This window comes from Vombatus ursinus, unplaced genomic scaffold, assembly GCF_900497805.2.
Source record: "Vombatus ursinus unplaced genomic scaffold, bare-nosed wombat genome assembly UNPS02009205.1, whole genome shotgun sequence".
Classification (NCBI taxonomy): Eukaryota; Metazoa; Chordata; class Mammalia; order Diprotodontia; family Vombatidae; genus Vombatus; species Vombatus ursinus.
The window spans coordinates 59,098,768-59,113,336 of record NW_020948983.1 but is presented as its reverse complement, the minus strand read 5'-3'; the positions used below and the strand labels follow the sequence as shown (position 1 = coordinate 59,113,336).

The 14,569-nt window shown below is 42.4% G+C and overlaps 1 protein-coding gene across 5 annotated transcripts in view; it reads right to left on the bottom strand.

Moving 5' to 3' along the window:
* CORO2B (coronin 2B) overlaps nucleotides 1–14,569 on the bottom strand; it is a 235,057-nt gene that overhangs the window by 199,479 nt on the left and 21,009 nt on the right. For 2 of the 5 annotated variants that reach the window (XM_027852095.1, XM_027852100.1), the window contains exon 2: nucleotides 11,975–12,101. The exons of the other annotated variants lie outside the window; for them this stretch is intronic. The gene's annotated coding sequence lies outside the window, so the exon portion shown is untranslated. The remainder of the gene's footprint in view (nucleotides 1–11,974; nucleotides 12,102–14,569) is intronic. 5 annotated transcript variants of the gene reach the window in all.

The window sequence follows — 14,569 nt, the reverse complement described above, 5'->3', positions numbered from 1 at the left end:
CAAAACCGAGTTCAATTCTCTGTCCATTGCTCCAGGCTGAGGCCTTAGCTGTGGGTCCAGACATGCTTCATGACAGCGAGGGCAAAGAGGCTGCCTCTTTACCCAACCTCAGCTCCTTTTGTGAATGTGACCCTTTGCCCCCGGACTTGCCAGTCAATGAGCTTTGCCTGATGGATTAAAGATGCCTGAAGTATCTATGGCAACTGAACAGACTTTTACCCAGAGGTCCTAGAAACAGCGACATTTGAACTGGGAATCAAGAATTCTAGAAAAGAAAAAAGAAAGCAGAGAGATCCGCCCTTCCCTATCATCTCATCCTGCCTTAAAAGAAGAGGGAGATCTACCAGAGACATGGGCTATGTGTTTGAAAGAAGAGAACAGAGAGGCAGAGATTTGGGCCTCTCCTTTTAAGCCTGCTAGGGTAGCTCTTCCTGATGCAATCACCGATCAATCATCTTTGGCACAAGCCACACCCCCCTGACACAGGCTCTGAGGGGCCAACCCAGAGCCTCTTGTTGTGCCTTTTATTAAGAAGCCAGAGCACATGAGGGAGGCATCAGTATCTACTCAATCCCGTCACCCTTGTTATATAAATATGCAAATAAATTTACAGTGAAAGGAGAACTTAGGAAGCAGGAAAGTTGGGTGGGAGTTGCAGTTCATGCTGGGTTGGTTACTTCCCCACTTAGAAACTCCTTTTCCTCATCAGTAAAACTAGGGGATTGGACTAGATGACTTAAAGTCTTTTCCAGGAAAAAAAAATAAAAAGGTATTATGGGATTTTTGAGTCTAGCCACTTTGCCACTGATTGCTATGTAACGCTGGGTAAGTCATTTTTTCCCTCAGCAAAGGGGAGCAGGAAGCTCAAATATGAGTGAAAGGTACTGAGTTACTGGCAAGATGTAGATATTTACATACATTTCTCCTTCCCTACTAGAAAGGTCCCAACATTTATGTAAATATGTTAGCTACCTTGTTCTCTTTGGTGCCTGGACCATGCTAGGTAAGATAACTCACATGGATTTGTAAATTATCTGGTATTTTCTCTGTTTTTTCCTCTATTCTCTCCAGCATGCCTCTCGAATTTTTCATGTTTTAGGGACATTTTCCTGATCATTCACTTTGCCTGGCCCCAGAGGGAAAATATATTTTTTTAAAAAAATAGGTAAAAACAACTCAAATGCACTTAATACTTTAGATTTACAAAATTATTTCCTCCTAACAATCCACAACATAAGTAGTACAAATATCATTATCCCTATTTTAAGGATGAGAAAAGTGGGGCTCACACAGTTATTAGGTGTTGGAGTCGGAATTCAAACTCAGGATCCCTGACTTCAAAGCTAGCTCCCTTTTCACCACACCTCACTGCTTTTAAGGAAGAGATTATTCCCTTGTTCCAGATCAGCAGCTCTGGAAGTGGAGCAAACTGGATTAATTGTGAATAACAACGATGTGGACCCCACGTAGTCCTCCACTCTGCCCAGCTGGCAAGGGGCTGCTGACTAGCCATCCGCATAGCGAGTTTTTTTTTTGCCATTTCTCCTTGACCCAAGCAGGCTGCTCCTCTTAACGTCTCTTTGGTTCTGCTCAGTTTGAAATGAATAGAGCATCAGTTCCCTGCAGGGAACAGATAAATATGCTTTTGCTCAAAATACTAATGAGGTTAGACACAAAGTTAGGTCTAAGGGGTGGGTTAGGAGGAGCAATCCTTAGGGAGGGTGAGGGTGGAGGAAGCAGAGGATTCCAAACCTGGCTCTACTTCCAAAAGAACATGGCCCCATTTAGAGGTATCTAGGAAAAAAAAAAAAAAGGCAGGAGGAACTCTCGTGATCTTAAGCCTCCCAAAGTCCTAGTTGGCTCAAGGCCTCTACGAGAAAATGTGGCAGTTGGGAAATTTTCTGTTGAGGAAAAAGTATATTTCTAAGACAATAGGTATCCTGTGGAGACCTGACTGACACTTCTCAAAGGAGCTCCAGGCACTTTGTAATAATAATAAATAACCCTTTATATTTCTTTACTGTTAAAAGATTTTAAAAGCGCTTTTCTCAACACAGTCCTGGAAGAGAACTAGAAAACATCACCCAGTATAGTAACAATAGCCTAAACTTACAGGGTGTCTGTCCCTAAAATCTTAGTGCTGCCGTCAAGTCCTAAAATAAATCAAAGCCATGAGTGGAGGAATAAAGCATCTTTAATCGAAATAACAGGGTAGCAAACCTGCCACCCTGGGGGATGTCCCCTGAGTACAGAGCACAATGGATTGTCCAACTCCAAGACCCAGGCAAAAGGTTCTTAAACCTTTAGGAGGAGAGGGGTGGAGGCAGTATGAGGTAACAAGGCCTGGTCAAGAAGCCCCAGTGGCCCTTGGCAATCCGGGAAAGGAAAACCACTCCATTCTGGTTGTTTTGCCCTTCATGCCATGAATTCCAATGGAAGGGGGCGAGGACATTAGAAGCTGAGATCTAGCTTAAGCTAGTTTCCTTTACAAGGTAAAATTTGTGGATTGGGGAACATAGTGTGTGGAACAGAGAGCTAGGGTTGATTAGGCTCAACCTAATCAAGAGTAAGTATTTTAAGAGTATGAATGTAAGGATATTACTGAAATTCTGACATTAGAAGGATCATTTAAGGGAGTGGCAAGTAACATTTGGTATTAACAATTTTCTGTCATTATATTAACAATGTTCTGTCACTGCGATTAAAGCTTAAACTGCCCTAAGACTTTTGGGACACTGACTATTTGGAGGGGCAAGGCAACAAGGAAGAATACAGGAGAGAATATAGATTTATCATCAGTGTCAGGAACTTCCTAGAGGGGAAACTCCTTGCATTGATACATATCAGCAACTTGTCTATAAGTCAAAGAGGTATCTAGTGCATTGAGAAGTCAAGGGATTTGTCCATGCCCATGGTCACAGAGCAACTCAAATGTCAAAGGCAGGATTTGAACCCAGCTCTTCTAGACTCCAAAGGTGGCTCTAAAGCCACTACCCCATGTTTCTTCTAATATTGAGGTCACAACAAAGGAAAATGACAAAGAGGAATTTGATGACTAGGATAAATCATCCATAGACGCAGGGACAGAAGTGAGAGTTCCATAGTTGAACTAAATATGTCACTATATTAAGGACAACAATTCAAAGAATGCAGAAAAATCATAGAGCTATAAGGAAACTTAAAGAAACCTTAGAGGCCACCTGGTTCACTCACTCCATTCATTTGACAGATGAGGAAACTGAGACAGAAGTTAAGTGATGTGCCCAAGGTCACATGGCTAGTAAGTATCAGAAGTGGGATTTAAATCCAAGTCTTCCTATCTCCAACCCTAGCCCTCTGTTCCACTGTGCTCTGCTGCAAACTGACTTAGGCCCAACCCTCTGGATCCCTGAATCCAAGAAACACCTCACTGAAGTCAACAGACAAAAAGGGAGTATGTCCACAGGAGCTGATACCTGGCTGTCAGACCAGCAGATCTGAGGATGACGTTCTTGTGCCAGCATCAGTAAGGGAAACGCTGCCCTTCCTCGAGAGCTATTGTGACTGCCTTAGATGTAAACTGGACAATCATGTCATCTTCCTGTTAGGAAGTACGACCGATGTTCCCAGGAAAATAGGACAGTGGGCTTCAGCTAAGGTGTGTTTTCCAGATGGGGCAGCAGAGAGGGAACTTTGGCCTCTAACCTCCGAGAAATGCAGGATTTAGCTAGCAGAGGACTTTAAGTGGAGAAGTCAAGATTCGTAAGACCATCTCTCTTCACTTTCCAGTTTCCCCAATTGTTCAAAATATTTTCATTTGGGTGCCAAATCCTTCAGGATGCCACCCCTTCCACCCTTCCCACCCCATCCCCTGTCCCTGATCCCCAGAGATGGAAATACACTCTCTCCATCCTTATATCTCTTATGTATTTTTGTCTCCCCTCTACTACGTATTTGATGATATTCTATTTAACATCATAGCTACTGATGAATGATGTGATAGTAAAAGCTCTGAATTTGAAATCAGAAGACCTGAGTTCAGGTCCCTACTCTCACATACATAATGGCCAAGTCTGATTCTCAAAGAAGTGATAAGAAAAGCTCTGAGGGGCAGCTAGGTGGTGTAGTGGATAGCGTACCAGCCCTGGAGTCAGGAAGACCTGAGTTCAAATCTGGCCTCAGACACTTACTAACTGTGTGATCCAGGGCAAGTCACTTAACTCCAAAAGAAAAAAAAGGGGAGAGAAAATGCTCCCCCCCTTTCTTTGTGGAAGGTATGTGTGTTTAGGGAGAAGGAGGAACGCAGATTATGAGTGTAGAACGTGTCATACTCTATCAAACCAGGTTGATATTCACTAGTCTGCTTTTTTTTTTTTACTTAAAAAAATCTTTGTTTCAAGAAATTGATAAAGGAGGTAGAAGAGTATATTTGTAAGTAAGGGTGACACAAAAGCCAAAGATATACAAAAAATTGAAACATAAAAGAAAAGTTAATAAAGGTGTATCTGTAGGGGCTCTTCTCCTTCCTGCTTGTATGACAAATCCCTTCACCTCCCTAGTTTTAATTCCACATTTGTAAAATGAAGGGATTGTACTAACTAGATAATGTTAAAGTTCTTTCCAGATATAAAATTCTATGATTTTGTGATTATTATTAACAAAAGCAGGGACTTAGTGTGGCATAGGGGATAGAGTACTGGATTTGGCATCAGAAAGAGCTGGCCTCAGCCATTTACCAGCTGTGTGACCCTTGGGCAAGGCTCAACCCTTCTGAGCCTCAGTTTCCCCCTCTGTAAAAGGGGGATAATCATAGCACCTGCTTCACAGGATTGTAGCAAGGATCAAATGAGATTATGCATATTCTTTGTAAACCTTGAGGTGTTACATTATTGTTATTACATTAAACAGTAAATATTTGCTGAATTAAATTAAATTACCTGCTGATTAGGTTACACAACCCTCCCACTCACACAACTCAGCTACCAATGATACAGCACTGGACAAGGATTGAGGTGAAACCTTTGAGTGTGAAATGTTAGAAGTAGTAGTAATGCTAACACTTTAAGCTTCTACATGACTATATACTTTCCAGAGTATCTTCACAAGAACCTTATGCCAGGACAGAGATTTTCATCCCCATTTTACAGAGAAAGAAGTTGAGGCCCAAGGTCACTCAGCCATAACTCTTTATTTTTGGATCCAGGGTTCTTTCCACCATATTACTTTCCAATAGAATAGTAAGAATTACAATGGTTATGAAATGAGGGCAAATAAGATGGTTAATATATTCTCAAAGCCTTCCCTAGGCACCTCTTTTTCAGTGGGACTCTTGGGGGTGATGACAATGGCACAATTTATCCATAGCAAACCTCTCTCGTCCAGTGTAAGCCAAGGCTCCATCCTGCCCTGAAACTAAAGTGTCTTCTCCCTCTGCCTGGATCCCAGGCACAGGAAGCCAAAGCTTTCTCAGAGCCTTTCTTTCCCTCAAGGAAGTGCTCTGTAAACAGAATCAAAATCACATCTTCCTCCATAAATATTTTAGAAAATAGAAAACAAACAGATTGCCTCTGATCTGGTGCGCATCCTGAGCTACAGGGCTCAGAGACCTTCTCTGTCCCTAAGGTACTGCAGAATTCCTCTGGCAATAGGGGGTGGGTGGAAGAAACAACAGAAGAGATAGCAATCTTCTCTGGAAAGGAAGCTCTGGTTTGGGGACTTTGGTATGGGGAGGAGTGGAAGGGTGGGTGGAGTTGGAGGAGAGACACACCTTGTTTTAACCCAAAGCTCTGAACTGGCTATACATTAAGGCAAAAAATGACAAAAGGGAGAAATCTGGGAAAACTTGTATCTCCTGATGCAGAGTAAAGTAAGCAGAATCAGAACAATTTCTACAATAACAGTAATATTGGAAAAATGAAAAGCTTTGAAGGATTTAAGAACTCTGATCATTGCAATGACCACCCATGATTCCAGAGGACACTACCCATCTATCACTGGACACATAAGTGATGGACTTGATGCAGAATGAGACATACGTTTTAGACGTGGACAATCTGAGAATTTATTTTGCTTGACTGTGCATATTTGCTATAAAGATTTTATTTATCTTTTATTCTTTCTCAGTGGGGGAGAGGGAGAAGTGGGAGGAGAAAAAAAATGCTTATTAATTGGGGGGAAAATTAACTAAAAAAAGAAAAGCCAGCCTAGTTAACATTATCTGTCCTAGCACTCTTTCTTTGTCAGCTCACTGATTTCCTAAACACAGCATCACCTTTGGGAGGGGGCTAAAGCTGGGCGGGTTAGGGGTACATAGGTTTTAAATGGTTGACTCCAGAACTGAAGAGAATGAATGGACTCAGGCATTTGTGGAAAAAGAAGAAGCAACCTGAAGAGTATCTTTTTTTTTTTTTTTGGGTGGCAATGAAGGTTAAGTGACTTGCCAAGCGTCACACAGCTAGTAAGTGTCTGAGGCCTCATTTGAACTCAGGTCCTCCTGACTCCAGGGCTGGTGCTCTATCCACTTCACCATCTAGCTGCCCCAAGAGTATCTCTTAAAAAAATTATGTTCTTAGGCCCAAAGAGCTATAAAAATGTGCATACGCTTTGACTCAGCAATAGTACTTCTAGGGCTATATCCCAAAGAGATCATACAAATGGGAAAAGGACCCACATGTACAAAAATATTTATAGCAGCTCTTTTTGTGGTGGCAAAGAATTAGAAATTGAGAGGATGCCCATCAGTTGGGGAATGGCTGAACAAATTGTGGTATATGAATGGAATGGAATACTATTGTGCTATAAGAAATGATGAACAGGCAGACTTTAGAAAAACCTGGAAAGACTTGTATGGTCTGATGCTGAGTGAAGTGAGCAGAACCAGGAGAACGTTGTACACAATAACAGCCACGTTGTATGATGAATAATATTGATAGACTTAGCCCTTCTCAGCAATGCCAGGGTCTAAGACATCTCCAAAGGCCTCGTGATGGAAAATGCTATCCACATCCAAAGAAAGAACTATGGAATTTGAATGCAGATCAAAGCATACTATTTGCTATTTTTTTTTCTTCTGTTGAGTTTTGTTTCCTCTTTCTGATGGTTCCTCCTATTGGTTCTAATTCTTACTTATAACATCACTAATATGAAAATATGTTTAATAGGAATGTATATGTATAGCCTATATCAGATTGTGCGGCAGTCTTGGGGAGGGTGATGGGGAGGAAGGGGGAGAAAAATTTTAAACTCAAAAGAATATGGAAGTGATTGTTGATAAATCAAAATAAATTAATTTTAAAAAATTATGTTCCATTGATATATTTTATTTTTATAGTACAAACATTTACAGATTATCCCCACTCATTTCTAGAATGGCTTTGGGCACCAGCGGGCCTGAGGAAAGGCTTTGTTTTGGGTGCAAGGAGGGACATGATGACACAAGACACTGGAGGAGAGGCTGGAAGCCACACAGATGAGGGACCATGAGATCCTAGATTTAGGGTTGGAAGAGAGCTCAGAGATCATCTCATTCAGCTCCCTCAGACAAGGAAATCGAGGCCTCAAAAGATTAAGTGATTTGCCCCAGGTCCACAGCACAGCTGGTATTTTAGCCCAGGTCTCTGACTCTATATCCAGCATCATTTTCAATACAGCACAACGCCTCACGGGGAATGGGTACAGATCTAGAGACCCCGAACACAAATTCCAGGGACCTCACAGGAATTCAGAGTAACAAGGAGCCCTATTTTCAGAATCATCAATCTAATACATTCATTTTATAGATAAAGAAAAGGAAGCCCAAAGGATTGCACAGTTTCATCAATGTAGAGCTGGAAGTGACCTTAGAGTCCATTAAAGTCAGTCTCCTCATTTTACAGACCAGAGAACCGAGGCATTTAGAGATTAAATGACTTGCCTAGGGTCACACAGCTAGTAAGGGTCTAAAGTGGAATATGAACCCAAGTATTCCTGCATCCAAGTCCAAGTTCCTAACTACTATTTCCCTAGATCACATAGGTAAATGGTAAGTAATAGAACCAAGATCTGGGGGCAGCTAGGTGGTGCAGTGGATAGAGCACCGGCCCTGGAATCAGGAGGACCTGAGTTCAAATCCAGCCTCAGACCACACACTTGACACATACTAGCTGTGTGACCTTGGGCAAGTCACTTAACCCCGATTGCCTCACACACACACAAAAAAAAAAAGAACCAAGATCTGAACCCAAAGTCTTTTGATTCCAAATTCAATGTGCTCTTTCTGCCATAAACAACCCAGAATTTTGTAGAGGGAGGCTAAAGACAAACCGATATGAAATACCGATTACTGCTCCAGTCTTTACCCATACTACACTTCTCCCCTCCATGTACACACATCCTAATATATTACATACAACCAAACAGTGACCCCCACCAAAAGCATCGTATTTAATCATCAGAAATGATGAGAACATAAACTTAACTTGGAAAAACCAAAGAGGAAGAAAAATTCCCTCTAAAGAGGAAAGCCGAGTTTCCAAAAGGGAGTCAGTTACCCATGAAGCCATTCGAGCAGCTAAGGGATGGAGAAGAAGGGCCAATGTGAAGCACTTCCCATGTTGGCACCCTCCGCCCTGCCCACAGCAGATGGAGGAGAAAATGTGGCAGTCAGGTCTCCGGGGCCCTGGGGCAGGGAGGGAGTGGGAGGGTTGGGTCTGAGTTGTCTCTCAGGACTTCCTTACAGGGTCTCCAAGACACCCTTAATGAAGGGTCATGGGTAGTTACTATAGAGACCAGAACTTCCAAGGAAAAACTTTCAAGCCCATGCAGCTGCTGCTGCCATCAGCTTCGCCCCAGGATTTGTCTTCTGGCATCTGAACAGACAGGGAAGGGGGAATTTATGCCACAGGAAACGGCTGTGGTTTATGTTACACTGAGACAGCTATGTAGCACAGAAGATAGAACCAAGTTCAAAAGCAGCCGCAGATACTTACCAGCTGTGAGACTCTGGGCAAGTCACCTAACCACTGTCTGCCTCAGCTTCCTTATCTGTAAAATGGGGATCATAATGACACCTACCTCCCAGGGTTGTTGTGAGGATCAAATGAGATAAAGTTTTAGAAACTTTAAAGCCCTATACAAAGGCTAGCTATTTTTATTACTATTACTATAAAACTCAAAGTTAACGGACCCTTTCCCCAAGAACAGGAACTCTAAGACCAGAGAGACAAAGAAGAGCGCCATCTAACATAAAAGTCCTGGGGCTGAGGGTCAAGAGACCTGGGTTTTAGGCTTGGATCTTCTACTAACTGAGGCAAGTGAATGACTGAACCTCCTGGGCCTCGGTTTTCTCATCTGTAAAATGGTGGATCACAGCTGTAGAGCTAAAGGGACCTTAGAGGTTATGTAATTCAATCCCTCCATTTTACAAATAAGGAAATAGAAGCCCAAGTAGACTTGCCTAAGGTCATACAGGTAGTAATTGTCCAAGGTGGAATTTGAACTCAGGTCCTTTGTTTCTAGGGGGTAGAGTAGATGGAAATACACTCACAGGGTTATTGTGAGGACAATAGATGTGAAAGCCCTTCTGAAAGTGCTACTGAAATATAATGGTTATTATTTTCAGAAGCTTGCTGAGTTTCTTTTTCTGCTCCTCTGGTCTTAGTCTAACCCAGATCTCTCCCATGGTGAAAGATCACGGTGCCCCAGATGGAGTCAGTTTAGAGATGGTCAAGTCACCCTTCAGTGCAGCTACCTGCAGGCAGGCCCCTGGGTCAGTGCGACCTTTTCCCTTTGCCATCTGGCTGGTCCCACTGCTTAACCTGGAGGATTGGGAGGCTTCCAAAGACCAGCCAATCTGCATGTGTTGAGTGCTCCAGCAGGGGCCCAACCAGTCACTACACCCAGCAGGCCTAATCGCCACTGAACAGATGGGGAGACTGACACAGAGAGAAAGAGGGGAGGGGGACCAGCTGGCATCACCAAGCATCAGCACAGGAACAAACAAGCACAGAGCAGGAAGCCCACCCTCCAACTGTTTTTATTCATGGGATGGGTGGCAGCTCACCTAGAAAGAAGGGCATTTTCAACATCATCTTGTGGTCAATGAACAAGTCTTAGTGAATTTCCAGATTTTGATCAGTCTGGTTTTTGGTTATGGGAGAGTTCTTGCCCTCATGGAGCTAATATTCTAACTAGGAAGGCAAAATATGTTTAAACAAAACCATCAGAAGCCCTGCTAGCTGAGTGGTATTGACTTTCAGTATAATATCAGATGGGGAAGATAAATATGGGCTGCTATAGTCAGAAACACTTCACAGAAGAGGTAGTACTACATGCTGGGCCTTGAAGGATGGACAAGATTTTCCTAAGTTGAGAGAAGGATTCCAGCTAAAGGGACAGTACAAGTGAGAAGGAACATGGCATGTTATTGGGACAATGAGGAGGCTGGACCACCTAGTTAATACAAGGGACTCATTAATAATAATAACGATATATGTGTTTGTGTGTGTGTATGTATATCATGGTTTGTCCTTCATTCTTGAAGAGGACCATGACATCAGGAAGATGATGCCATGACTTGCAAGTGAATTAGATATAAGTAAGTGAGGGCTGTGCAAAGTCATCAGCCTCACTGTCTCCTCCAGAGCCATCTGGATCCAGTGGCCAGACACAGATCAGGACAACTGGAGGTGGCCCAGGATGCAGTGAGTCATACGTATATGTATATGTGTATATATGCACATGTGTATGCACACACATGTTTATATGTGTGCGTGTGTATGCCTACATATATGATGTATAACTTTAGAGCATGCAATCACTTTATGTGTGTATGTATATGTGTGTATGTATATTTCTATATACCAGTATACAATTACTTTACATATGTCTGTATGTGTGTTTATATTTATTTATTCTAATTTGATTCTCACTACAACCCTGGAGGTAAGTGCTATTACTATCCCCATTTTAAAGATGAGGAAACTGAAGCTGAGAGGTTAAGTGACTTGCAGAACTCGAACCTGGTCTGCTTGACTCCAAGGCCAGAACCATCATGCTGCATGATCTCCAAACAGGATAGAACCTTGGCTGATAGGAACTTTCAATTCTAGTGGCTACCTATCAATATGTCTGTCTCAGACCTAGCTCCTATGAGAAAAGACCAGTTCTAGGGTGAACAATCTGGCAATGGTATGGGACTTGCAGTCAGTAGATCTGGGTTCAAATTCTGACTCTTTTTTATGGAGGGATGAGAAAAAGGCACCTCAGAACGGGGCAAAGGGGCATGGTCAGAAGACACTGGAGATCCCAGAACAAAGCTTTCCACTGTTACAATGAATTTTTGAGGGGCAACAATCCATTCTCTGGACCTCAGTTCCTTCAACTAAGACATGAAGGAGTCTAAGGAGATGAGCTACAAATGCCTCACCCTCTTCCCCTCCTATTGCCTTTCATCTTCTCTATATGGACCCAGTTATTTACAGGTTCCCTCCATTAGAATGTAAGGTCCTTGAGGGCAGAGATTATTTCTCTGTTTGTTTGCATCGCCAGCACTTAGCACAGTGCCTGGCACACAGTGAAGGCTTAAGAAATGTTTCTTGATTAACTGATCTCTAAATTTTCTGATCCAAAGCTTTCCCACCTCAATAGATTCTTAAAGTCTTCCTGTTGGTAATGATAATTATTCATATTTACACATGACTGTATAGTTACAGAGCACTTTCCACACATTATCTTATTTGATTTTTACAACAACTTGGAGGGTGTAGACAGTGTATCTTATTCTCATTGGCAAATGAGGAAACTGAGGCTTAGAGGATTTCACTGATGCCCACATAGGTGGTAAATAGCCTGAACCCAGGCTAATTACCTGGTTCTGTGTCAAGAATTCTCTCTAGATTCTTTCTAATGGTGACATCGACAGACCTAAGTCATCATCTTCATTTAGGGTTGGCCTTCAGTGAAGATGGAAGAGGAAATCAACTCCTTGGTATGACTTGAAGGATGCCAAAAAACCCACCTGGACCAGAAATCAGTCTCCCACTGACTTGGCACAGAGTCTGATAGTCACATCATTAATCACTGCTTTGGGAACCTTCTGGGGACAGGTGCACTTGAACTGGAATCAAGGATTGCCTTGATCTTACCTGGGAAGAGGAACACATTAGCCAATATGATTAGCATCCATAGGCATAATAGCAAGATTGGGGAGATGGGGAAAAGAAGGGAAGTAGGACCCTGGATGAATAAGTTTTGAGTAGGGGGTAGAGGAGAAGCTTCAGACCAGGGAGCATCTCTGGGAGAGGGCGGGTACAGATAAGACTCTATACCAGGAAACCCTGAGCAGCTGAGAGCGGGAGAAAGGTAGAGACTCAGTACTGAGCATTCAATGCTGAAGCTATATATTTCATAATCTTCACCATAGAATCATCCAGCCAGGCTGGCCTTGGCTTTAGGTAGGCTAGGTGGCATAACTTTGTGAACCACGGGGAGGCTCCTTGTTCTTAGTACACTCCAGGAACCTGCTAGCTCATGCCTTATATTTCCTTACCTGGAGATAGAGACTTTCTTTTCATAAATTTTTACCGATACATTTTGCTTTTATATCACCTACATTTCCCAATGTAGACCTCTTCCCTCCGTTTCTGAGAGAGCCATCCCTTAAAATAAAGAAATTTTTAAAAGGGGAAAAAAAAAAAAGGTCACCAAAATTAGTCAACACAACAAAAAAGCCTAATGTTATCTGTACTGTTCCACATACATAGTCCCCCACCTCTGCAGAAAAGGGAGGGTGATACTGTCAGAATTTTCTCTCTTTTTTTTTTTCAGGCCAAGCTTGACCATTCTAATTTCACAGCATTCAGTTTTAATTGTGTTGTTCTTCTTCCAGTTTGCATTGTTGTCATCATTTTGAATATTTTTTCCTGGTTCCACTTAATTTCGCAACACTTCATCTAAGTATTCCTATGCTCCTTATAGGACAGTAATATTGCATCGCATTCATATTTAACTAGTTCCCAGGCCATGAGTATCTACTTTGTTTCCTGTTCTTTGCTAAAACAAAAAGTGCAGCTGTGAATAATCTGTTTGGCATTGACTTCCTTGGGGCATTTGCCTACCAGTGAAATCTATGGGTCAAAGGGTATGGACATTTTTAGTCCCTCTCTTTTGCATTATTCAAAATTACTTTCCAGAAGGGTTGGAACAATTCACAGTGCATTGGTACACCAGTCTTTCCTCCAACACCAACTACTCTCTTTTGTCATCTTTGCTACTTTACAAAGTGCGAAGTGAAACTTCAGGATTGCCTTGATTTTTCCTGTTTTTAGTGGTTTAGAACATTCTTTCATATGTTTGCTAATAGTTTGAAATTCTGCTGCAGAGAACTATTTGTTCATGAGATAGAATTGGCTTTTGTTTGGCTTTGGTTATCTTTTTTAAAATTCCTTGATGAGACATCAGGCTTGCGGGATAAAATGTTCTATCTAACTGGTAAAGAGGGAGCTGGCAATTGACAATCACATTCTGGTATAACTGAGTGATATCAAGAGTCTTTCTTGAGAAGAGATTTTGGCAGAATAGGGCACAGGGGACATACAAGACACTCTGGGAGCCCCAAAACAAACTTTTGCCACTCTCACATTTCTGGTAAGGGCTGACCCTAGGCTCACCTCCTCTCTGAATCTCATGATTTATTGTATGGATTACCAGAAATCTATGATTAGGAAGAAACCAGATCCTCAGTGGGCTGGTACAGTCTGATTATGTAAGGATTAGACCTCTCCAGGCACTCAAACTACTTTGCTGGTCTCCTCTCCTTCTCAGCAATCTCTGCCCAACAACTACCCAACCACATGGAACCTTCTTTGAGTCAATCAAACCCAAAAAACATCAAAAGCAAAATGGAAACCGGGATCCAGAAGCTCCCTGCCTCTGAACAGCTAGGTAAGCCCATAGCTCTACAGAGGCCCAACAAAAGGGGGAGTGGGGGAGAAGTAAAATGGAATCTCCCCTGAGTTTCCTCAGGCTCTATTTCTTGGATCTCTGAGTATGGTGATGGCACAGAGACCTTGGGATTCCGGGAGTGAAAGTGGGAAGGAAGAGGATGGGGGGGGGCGGGAGAGGAGGAGAATCTGGGAGGCCTTGGGAAGTGTGGGTGAGGCTAGGGCAAATTCTGTAGCCAGCAAGTACTTCGAGAAAATGATTCATGAGATAACCAAACATCTCCCTCCGTACCTGATCCTCCCAGGGAGAACCACAGGGTTTAGAGCTGGAAAGGATCTTAGAGATGGGAATCTTAGAGGCTCATTTTACAGAAGAGAAAACTGAGGCGTGAGCGGTAAGAAGAGTTGCTTGAGATCACACAGATAGTAAAAAGCAAAGCCAAGATTTAAACCCAATTCCTCTGACTTCAAATCCACTTTCTTTTTCATTAGATGGGGCTGCCTCTGGTATTCTAGGTAATAACTCTGTTTCATATTATTACATGACTTTATTGGGGTGTGCTGGTGAGTATTTAACAATGAACTTGGAAGAAATTGAAAAATTGAGGGAGAATCACCTCCAGATCCAGACTCTACTTCCAATGAGAGAAAGTTGCAAGATGAAGAGCAGA